At 45.4% G+C, this 10525-nt stretch overlaps 1 pseudogene; it reads left to right on the forward strand.

The window, feature by feature from the left end:
* The first annotated feature begins 9362 nt into the window (after nt 1-9362).
* On the forward strand, nt 9363-9480 carry LOC136637687 (5S ribosomal RNA; annotated as a pseudogene).
* Nucleotides 9481-10525: the final 1045 nt, after the last annotated feature.

Raw genomic sequence — 10525 nt, forward strand, 5'->3', positions numbered from 1 at the left:
TTTTGCACTGCTATGTGTGGAGATCTGCACCCCCCCCCCCACTTCCATCTGTTGGTTCTGTGTGCAAGGGGTTTTGCACTGGTCTTGCTGTGATGCCTATACAAAGATCTTACCTCCCCCACACCTTTCCCCTGTTTTTGCACTGGTCTGTATAGAGATCTGCTCCCCCCCCCCTTATATTGGAATCCAGGAAGATCTGGTGAGGAGGTAGATGTGGTGTCAGCAGTGGCCCCTTTAAGGGTAAGGCCTGGGCATCCAGCAGAGTGTGCTGCACTGCTGCAGCCACTGGAAGGCAATAGGGCCCTCAGGGATATAAGGAGTACCAGAGGCAGAAAGGGTTTGTGGGTTTTGAAGGAGTGCAGGTTGGAGGTAGGGGAGGAGACTGACTGGGTTTATTGAATTTGGAATCTGACTGTGGATTGTGACTGGACTTGGATACCCTGATGGATTTAACTGACCTACCTGGAACCTGACCTTGGACTGTAATTTGGCTTATTGGCTCTGGACTCTGATTTGGTAACTCTGATTGATGGGACTGATTTACTTGGCATCTGTGGACTGGAACTGGACTCACTTTTGCTTGCTGCACTGGTGAGTTGCACAAGGGGCACTGATCAGCCTTAAGCGGGCACAAGGCCCAGTGGATTGGAATTTGGCAGAACATCATTGTAGCAGAAAGATAATGTGGTCCCCTATTTGTGTGCACCTGCTTTTGTGAGCTTCATAAATTCTGACTCTAGCGATGATGAGTTCTTGGTGTTTCCAGAAAACTAGAGTGCTCAAACCTTTAAGTCTCTCCATTTGTAATGACAGTGATAATGGTTCTTAATGCCACTGTTGACTGCTGTTCACTTTACATGGTTCAAATGTTATTCTGTTATAGTTTATTAAATATTTTATTACACTATTTGGTTCAGAATATTTTTTCCTTGTTTTTCTCCTCTAAAGACTAGGTGCGTCTTATGGTCAGGTGCGTCTTATGGAGCGAAAAATACGGTATTTAAAAAAAAAAAAAACACCGTAAAACTGTAGGAAAAAGGAAAGGATATTTTGTGAAAATGATCTTTCTTCTGAAAGTGTAAAGCTGGCATGACAGGTGACTCATGCTTGCCCACATGAATAAGGTTGTGGTACATTCGCTTACAGGAGGTACTTGACGCAACAGGAAGTGACATGGTGCAATGTGGCTTGGCAGTGGAGATGTGTTTTAAGTGAAGGCTTCTGAAGACAGCATTTCAACTTTTAAAAATGCCACTTTTGGGACAAGGAGGCGGATAAAGATGTGAAGTCTTTTGGTTTATAAATGGCATTTTTATAAGGCAGCGTTTCACATTTTCCTGGTATAGCACCATTGATCACTTTTTGACTCCTCAGACAGACAGTTGAGCAATTCGACACGAAAGGAATTCTGCTTGAAACATTGGTGCATCACTGTCAATAATAACATTGCAGGAGGTTCTCAATAACCATCAGAGTTAGCATGGAAACCAATCATTGCAAATGTCACCCAAGCTACTTTAACCATTAGCCTACATGGGCTAAAGAAGAAACATTCCCCACAGCAAGAAAGGGGGGGGGGCTCAGACATTAGCCACACTGGAAATTCTGCAGTGTGGCAAGTGTGCTTCTCTAGAACCAATTACAGACTCCTGCCAGTTGCGTACCTGCAGTAGACCTCCTTGGGGCAAATGCCCCAGGTGCTGGCCACTAGGACCCCGCAGAAGCCCCTCCGAGGCTCCCGACGGGGGTGGAAACTGTGCTTCCAGTTTGCCAGAAGCACAGTTTATAGCACCGGGGAACCTCACAGAGGTTTCCCCCGCATGGGAGGAGGTCACGTGAGGCTCTGTGAGCCTCTGGTGAGTAGGGGGGATGGATTTATGCATTGGAGGGCAGCGATAGCTTGTGGGGGGGCACCATCATGGAGCTTTGCCCCTGGCGTGGGGCTGTGGAGGTCCACCGTTGACTCCAGCACCCAAACCAGTATGGGAGCCAAGTGTATGCACATTTTCAAGGGAACACATAAATTCACACAGTCCCATTTGGTAAACCAGTCATATCTCTGTCTAAAGAACATGCAGCTCCATCAACCACCATGAGCAATACTCTCTCTCTCTCTCTCTCTCTCTCTCTCTCTCTTTTCCTCTGGGTAGCTCAGCAAGGAAAATTGAGCCCAGCAATTGCAGAGAGAGAGAGTAAATATGAGCTGCTGTCCTCTTGCTCACCTTCTCTCTCTAGGCAGCACTGTTAAGAGAGTAGGGTCTGCTAGGAACAATTCCTACACTACATCACCCAAGGAGAAAGTGCAGGCTTGCAGGTGGGTAGAAAGGAGCTGCTCGTGCAAGGAACAACCATTTCATCCTTTCTCTGGCTTGCCTGCATTCTCACTCTGGGAGATTCAGACAAGCAAGTCCAGTTTCACCACACAGGAATGAATGGCAACCATTCACTTATACAGGAGAAGTGGTGCACTCAAGGACACCATGAGGTTGGTGGCTAAAATTTCTTCCCTGCCCTGGGGATTCTAACAATTGCAAATCAAACTGCCTATAGCTATTTACAGCTCCGTAGTTACTGACTGAAAAGGTGGGACTTTGTACTAGAAATGTCACATGCGTACTCCCAGGGGGGCTCAAAATATTGAACTCCCCTGCTTGAATGTTTGCAAATAGAATCAAGACAAGCAGAAAAATCCTTGCAAAATTTTGAGCCTTGGCACATGAGCATTCCATTGACTGCTTGCAAAGGTTCTTTTCCCATTGAACTTTGTGAGCCATTGCGAAGAGTTGAGGCTCACAAAGGATGAGCCTTTTGTGGGCACATTGCAAAGGCTCCAGGTTTTGCAGACATTTGCTTGAAACATACACAGGCATTCAACTGGATTCATGTCCATTACTGTGATACCCATGCATCCATACTTTGTACCATGGCTTAACTACACTGATTAGGGGAACCAAAGTATAGATCAGTGTTTCTCAAACTGTCGGTTGGGACCCACTAGGTGGATTGCAAGCCCATTTCAGGTGGGTCCCCATTCATTTCAGTATTTTATTTTTAATATATCAGACTTGATGCCGCCATGGTATGTGACTGCATTTGGGGAAATGTGACAGACCTGTATTTTTAACAAGCTACTCTGTATGTGCTTTTAACAATGATAGTTAATGGGACTTACTCCTGGGTAAGTGTGGGTAGGATTGCAGCCTAGGATGGTGAAAAATTTTCCTGCTTGATGATGTCACTTCTGGTCATGACATCTCTTCCGGTGGTTCCTGAGAGACTCTCATTCTAAAAAGTGGGTCCCAATGCTAAATGTATGAGAACCACTGGTATAGATATTACAATTCTCTCTTCACACTCTCTTAAGTGATATTGAAAATCCTCCCTGAATTATGAAGTGGATATTCCAGTCCATGATGGTGTTCATAATATGGGTAGCAGAAAATGATGTTAATTTCCATCTCATTAAGTAGTTCCTGTTTGCCTCACCCTCTCCCTTTAAACAGAAAAGAACATTTGAGTTGGACTGGATCCTGTATTCTTTTTGACATTTTCCCCTGTTCTTCTAGTAATCAGGACATACAGTGAAGAAAATGGATGTGTTTTCATTAACACGCATGCATGAATAAAGTGTAATGCAATTAGGACAGATTATGATATACACCATTTGCAAAACATACAGAGCCTAAGTTCCCAACCAACAGCAATTATGTCATTTCTTAATTATTTTCTCACAGTATGTTACCCAGAAGCAAATGTTAAATGCGAATACGAGTGTCTGGGTAGTGGATGTGAATGAGACATCAGATCTTCCCAAAACAAAAGAAGTGGCATTTTGTTGCATTATACAGGGTGACCCAAAAGTAGGTGGACAGTAAATGATAACATTTATTCCACCTATTGTCCACCTACTTTTGGGTCAACCTGTATACAGTAGTTGCGTTCAGTTTTACCGTTTCACTGTAGGCCAAAAAATGATAAGTGACACTCTTTTTAGCAGATGGAGGCTCTGTTTGAGAACAAATACCTGTTAACAAATTGTCACCACATAACCATTGTATCACCAGTGCAAGTACAGATTGCTTCTGTTCAGACAACTTTATTCTGCAGGACCCACCTCCCACAATGACAGCAGAAGTCATTGTATCTTAAAGCAAAATTCATTGTCTGAACCTTTGTCTTCTGAGGACACACCTGTCAGATCATCTGGGATGATCAAGCAAATCATCTGGGAGGGTGGAAAGAGGTGATTACAGGAAGCGCAGATAAAGGTGGCAGGAGAGGGTGAGATGAGGGTGGTGATGGGGCAGGAGGATGGGCGGATCAAGTCTGGAAAGCTGCTGGGGCCTGCAACAGCAGTGGCCATCAAATCCTAATCCCCTTCCTGGACCTGATCCTGCAGCTCAGGTCAATGTGAACCTGTACCAGCTATTTAGGTTCAAGTAGACCCATCTGCACCATGAGGCTGTAATGAAAATGTGCGTGATCCCTCGAGGAGATAGGATGTGGTGTCAGCAGTGGCCCCTTTAAGGGTTAAGGCCTGGGATTTCAGCAGAGGGTGTGCTGCACAGCTGCAGCTACTACAGGCAATGAGGTCTCTAGGGCAGCCATTTGAGTGTGCCGTGGATGGTCCCCAGGTGTGCTGCAGGAGTTTGATGGAGGGTCACTTATTAGTAGCAGCCCCAACCAACAGCATGGCGTGCCTTGTCCATGGTCCAAAAACTGATGGTGTTCCTTGACAATTTCAGTACCTTGTCAGTGCGCTGTGAGACGAAAAGGGTTGAAAATCACTGCTGTAGGGATATAAGGAGCACCTGATGCAGGAAGGGTTGGTTGGTAGTAGAAGGAGGAAAGCTTGAGGAAGGAGACTGAATCTGATTAACGGACTGAGGAACTAATGGCTGATGGACTACTGGAACTGCTGATGGACTAACTGACTAAAGGACAGATAGGTGAAAGGGCTTTGGAGACTGCTGGAGATACCGAGATTGGTGTGTGGCTGCCTCACCGAAGACCTGCTGAGGACCAAGGTGCTGCTACAGTGGCGGGAGCAGCTGCTGGCAGGAGAGGGGAGAAAGGATGACCTCTGCAGGTTGAACAGGTGAGCTTCCCTGGTGGTGGGGTCCAGCAGTGCTGCAGGGCAGAACTAGTGCCATTGTTGGGGAAAGAAGGAGAGCTAATAAGCTTAAAGTGGGCATAATTATCTAAATGAAGCATGGACTGGGAATATGGCAAAACAGAGGCTTACTCCCAGTTCAGGAAATGATTGTTCCCTTACCCAGAGGAGACCTGCCCAACTCTCCCCACTCAGGATGCAGAGGTAGCCATTTTGGTGCTGATGCATCGGTGGGGGCTGGGGAGAGTAGGATGGCTCTGGGCTATATTTAGCTATAAGGCACTAGGCTATAATTCAAGGCATTCATTTAAGAAGTCATCAGTATGCCTTCCTTAATCTTGACCATGCAAACTGAAACCGATGTTCCTATTTCTTTATCAGAGCATGTGCTGATCACATACTGACTCACATGCTGTCACTTACTGTACAATGCTGCAAAAGAACAAAAATAAGCTGGAACAGAATTATGTCATGCTCGCATAAGGCTTTTAAAAATTATTTTTAATGTTTAGAAGGGGGGAAAAACCTGGGAGAGAGAAAAAAATGTTGCCTTTATATTTTTCCTCCTGATTTTTGATATTTTTTTTAATATCAGAGGCAAAAAAAAATATGCAACTGCAATATGATTTGCCTAACCTAAGGGCAATGTCTTTTTGCTCATCAGGCTATATTTAGAGCTGTCACTTGTTAAGAACACTGTCAGCCAAAATTAATTCACAGAGAAGCTTTGCATTACGTCCTCCTCCTTGAGCAGCAATACTGTAATATCACAAGCAACCAAAATAAAGACTTTGGGATCATACAATCTAAACATTGGTTAATTCATAACAGTTTCATCCCAATTTTAACATTTAGTCCTAATAAGATTGGTTGCTAGGGAACTCCCCTTGCACATTCCTCCCTAATCTCCATCCATTTGCATGTCTGGGTCTGCTTCCGCTTTGCCTTTCCATACAGAACATTCCTTTCCCGTCAGGACTCGCTGACACAATGGCCATGTTTAAATTCTAATCATTAGCAGACCAAGCAGGGGGAAAAAAGTACTACAATTGAAAAGGGAGAGTGAGTGAAATATCCATTACTGGATTATCAGCACTCTTTGTCAGCACCCATTTCTGCCTAGCCCACAGGTGTACACATTTGATCCCTCTTGTGTATATGCAATGTTGGGCAGAAATGTTGGGCAGAAATTGGCGATACTGGCCATTGGAAGTAAGTCTAGCTTTGCTTGTTTGAGGATTTTCTCTCGAACAGTGTCTGCAAGGATGCTGTCAAAATGGATTCTACTCCTTGGTTATGTTATAAAAAGTAAGTTCCTGTAGTGTAGCTAATGATCGTGTAGCCCGGTGCCAAGTTCAAAATGTTGCCCCGGAAGTGACATCACACCCAGGCTTTTTAAAAAGTGAAAATTGGGAGGAACCCACCTCCTCCCCCAGCAGCTTACCTCCCACTTGCTCTGCTGCCTCCTGCCAGTCAGTGGCATAGCTAAGGCATCTATCTGCTACCCGGGGTCAAAGATTTTGTAAACCCCCCCCCCGCATGATAAAATCAAATTTAATTAAGGAAAATAAAATGTTATTGGTTCCATGCTGTATCATAATAACATGTCATTGGCACTCAGAACAATCAGTCTTATAAGTCAGATCGGAGTTAAGTAAATCCACTTTTTGTTCCACATGACAGTTGCGTTTTCATTTTCTGATTAATTGGTCATGATAGAATACAGATATTCCAGTGCAGTTTTTTTCATTGCACTCTGAATTAAATTAGCTTTCCAATGATATATTACATTATGGTATTATTCATACATGTGAGCGAAGAGTCCATGACTCGCTGCAGTACAGAAGTGTACTCAGGACGCAAGCTCTGTAGACCTGGATCTTGGTATGTTCCGTCAGCTTCTTGTTGGACCAGACTCTCTTTGTGAGTCTGGAAAACGTGGTAGCTGCTTTACCGATGCGCTTGTTTAGCTCGGTATCGAGAGAATGAGTGTCGGAGATCGTTGAGCCAAGGTACACAAAGTCATGGACAACCTCCAGTTCATGCTCAGAGATTGTAATGCAGGGAGGTGAGTCCACATCCTGAACCATGACCTGTGTTTTCTTCAGGCTGATTGTCAGTCCAAAATCTTGGCAGGCCTTGCTAAAACGATCCATGAGCTGCTGGAGATCTTTGGCAGAGTGGGTAGTGACAGCTGCATCGTCGGCAAAGAGGAAGTCACGCAGACATTTCAGCTGGACTTTGGATTTTGCTCTCAGTCTGGAGAGGTTGAAGAGCTTTCCGTCTGATCTGGTCCGGAGATAGATGCCTTCTGTTGCAGTTCCAAAGGCCTGCTTCAGCAGGACAGCGAAGAAAATCCCAAACAAGGTTGGTGCAAGAACACAGCCCTGCTTCACTCCGCTTCGGATGTCAAAAGGGTCTGATGTGGAGCCATCGAAGACAACAGTGCCCTTCATGTCCTTGTGGAAAGATCTGATGATGCTGAGGAGCCTGGGTGGACATCCAATCTTGGGGAGAATCTTGAAGAGGCCATCTCTGCTGACCAGGTCGAAAGCCTTTGTGAGATCTATGAAGGCTATAAAGAGTGGCTGTCGTTGTTCCCTGCATTTCTCCTGCAGTACTGCATTTCTCCTTCTGTACTGCAGCGAGTCATGGACTCTTCGCTCACAACAGGAGAGGAAACTGAGCGCTTTCCACATGCGCTGCCTCCGACGCATCCTCGGCATCACCTGGCAGGACAAAGTTCCAAACAACACAGTCCTGGAACGTGCTGGAATCCCTAGCATGTATTCACTGCTGAAACAGAGACGCCTGCGTTGGCTTGGTCATGTCGTGAGAATGGATGATGGCCGGATCCCAAAGGATCTCCTCTATGGAGAACTCGTGCAAGGAAAGCGCCCTACAGGTAGACCACAGCTGCGATACAAGGACATCTGCAAGAGGGATCTGAAGGCCTTAGGGATGGACCTCAACAAGTGGGAAACCCTGGCCTCTGAGCGGCCCGCTTGGAGGCAGGCTGTGCAGCATGGCCTTTCCCAGTTTGAAGAGACACTTTGCCAACAGTCTGAGGCTAAGAGGCAAAGAAGGAAGGCCCATAGCCAGGGAGACAGACCAGGGACAGACTGCACTTGCTCCCAGTGTGGAAGGGATTGTCACTCCCGGATTGGCCTTTTCAGCCACACTAGACGCTGTGCCAGAACCACCTTTCAGAGCGCGATACCATAGTCTTTCGAGACTGAAGGTTGCCAATACCAATACTATTCATACATACCAAGATTTTCATAATTTTGGTCACTCCTGTCAAGCTCAGCTTTTTGCCCCCCTAAAGCTTGATGCCTGGTGCAACAGCTACTCCCTGAACCCCCTTAGCTACACCACTGGTAAGTTCATAACATCATGCTGTTGGAAAGGACCAGAAGGCCATCCTATCCTCTGCTCCAGCTCAGTAGAATTGACCTATTCCCACCATGATTAACCTACAAAATCTAGCTACTGGGTGTCACAAATACCTGGAAACACCTGTGGAAAACCTGAAAATGGTAGTTCTCATAAGGATTTATGTCTTATTTGGGTTCAAGTGACTAAGTTCTGATAGGTCACTTGGGCGGCAAGGGTTTGTGACACTGCAAAATTTCATATTATGCTCGTAGCCCGGTAACTGTCGGCTCAAATATCCATGCAGCCCATTTTTCCTGCTTGTCCTTGTGAAATAGGAACCGCTATTATGGCACGGGTGAATTCCATGCAGTGTGATTCAAATGAAAGATGAGAGGCATCAGTAAAAATAATGGTGGTCACTTCTGAGAGAGAAGTAACTCCCACTGAGGAAATGTGACAAAAGTGAGGTCTGTCCTGAGATGTCCTCCTCATTGCCCTATGTGTAAAAGGAGGTCTTGCTTAGTGGTAGAGTTGCCACCTTTCTAACATTTGGGGATGCCCATTTGAGGCAACAGGAAGTATCCGAGAGCTGCCAACAATGCTGTTGATAAGCTGGGTCATTGCAGAGCACTCTCGGTGAGAGAGAGCGCTGGCTAAGCGTGGGAGGCAAACTCAGCCAGAAAGATACTAGACTGAGAAAGAATCCATCTGGAGTGAAGGCATTCTGTGTAATAGTAGAATGCAGTGTATTGTTAAAAAACCCTATGGGGGATTTAGAAAAACCTGCCTGGGTACACCGCCTTGAATTAAACTCAGAGGAGAAATCTGATGACAAAAGAAAGGCGGTATATAAGTACTGGTAATAATAATTTTTGCAGCAACTGTTACTCTGCAGATGCCTGATCTTGTCTGATCTCAGAAGCTAAGCAGGGTTAAGCCTGGTTAGTACTTGGATGGGAGACCACCTGGGAATTCTGGGTGCTATAGGCGTCTACCATAATCTTCTGAGACTGAAGGTTGAAGGTTGCCAACCAATAATAATTTTTAAATAAAAAATGGTTTGGCTAGTATGGATTTGTGCTATCATTTCTTCAGTTTAGAATTCATTTGTTGGAGTCTATGATAAACATGGCCTCCTCCTGCATCCTTCAGGGGCTACTACCAGAAGGCACCTGTGTCTTTTGGAGTTTAGATTAATGAGACATCATGAATGATCACTGTGCCTCCTCTGTTGGAACCCGTTGTAGCCCAAGTTGCTAGTACCAATTAGTTACCAGAACCATCAGCTAGTGACCAGAACATTCCTTCAAATTGAGGCATGTAAAGCAGTAGCTCTGTCTGCTGACAGTGAAAGAAGTAACTGTGAACTATATTAGCGCTGTTCATTCATCTGTAGCAATTTTAAACACTGCAGCAGGATGTATTCAGGAGCTGCTACACGAATGGCAAAGATGTCAATGGCTGCTAAAGAAGTCTTTAATGGCTATCATCATGGCACTGTTATGCAGTAAGGAAACAAAAGGAGAGGAGAGCCCACCGGCCAGCAAAAGGACTCACTCATTGCATTATTGGACAGATGTGTGAGCTATTTCCACGTGACTGATTTCCATGCTACTCAAGGAAACTGTCTTAGGAAGGTAGTAGTCTTAACTGGAGAGCACTGTGGAGAGCTATTTTGAACCTGCACCTACACTGCTCTGGTAACTTTCTACTTGTGCTTGACCTCTTTCTTATATCTGTGTGGTATTCTAGGGCACCCAGCATTATTTCTGCACCTCGGTTTTAGGCCCTTTTACATCAACCATCACTGGTGTGGTTACAGGTGACCTAGGCCCGCAATTCTAACCAACTTTCCAGCACTGACATAAGGGCAATGCAACTCTGAGGTAAGGGAACAAACACTGCCTTACCTTGAGGAGGCCTCCATGACTACTCCCTAACTTCAGGATGAAGCACAAGCCCCACTGGCACAGCTATGCCAGTTCTGGAAAGTGGGTTAGGATTGCGCTCCTAGTTTTTCCCATGTCTTCCAGA

The sequence above is a fragment of the Tiliqua scincoides genome, chromosome 1 (assembly GCF_035046505.1).
Source record: "Tiliqua scincoides isolate rTilSci1 chromosome 1, rTilSci1.hap2, whole genome shotgun sequence".
Taxonomy (NCBI): Eukaryota; Metazoa; Chordata; class Lepidosauria; order Squamata; family Scincidae; genus Tiliqua; species Tiliqua scincoides.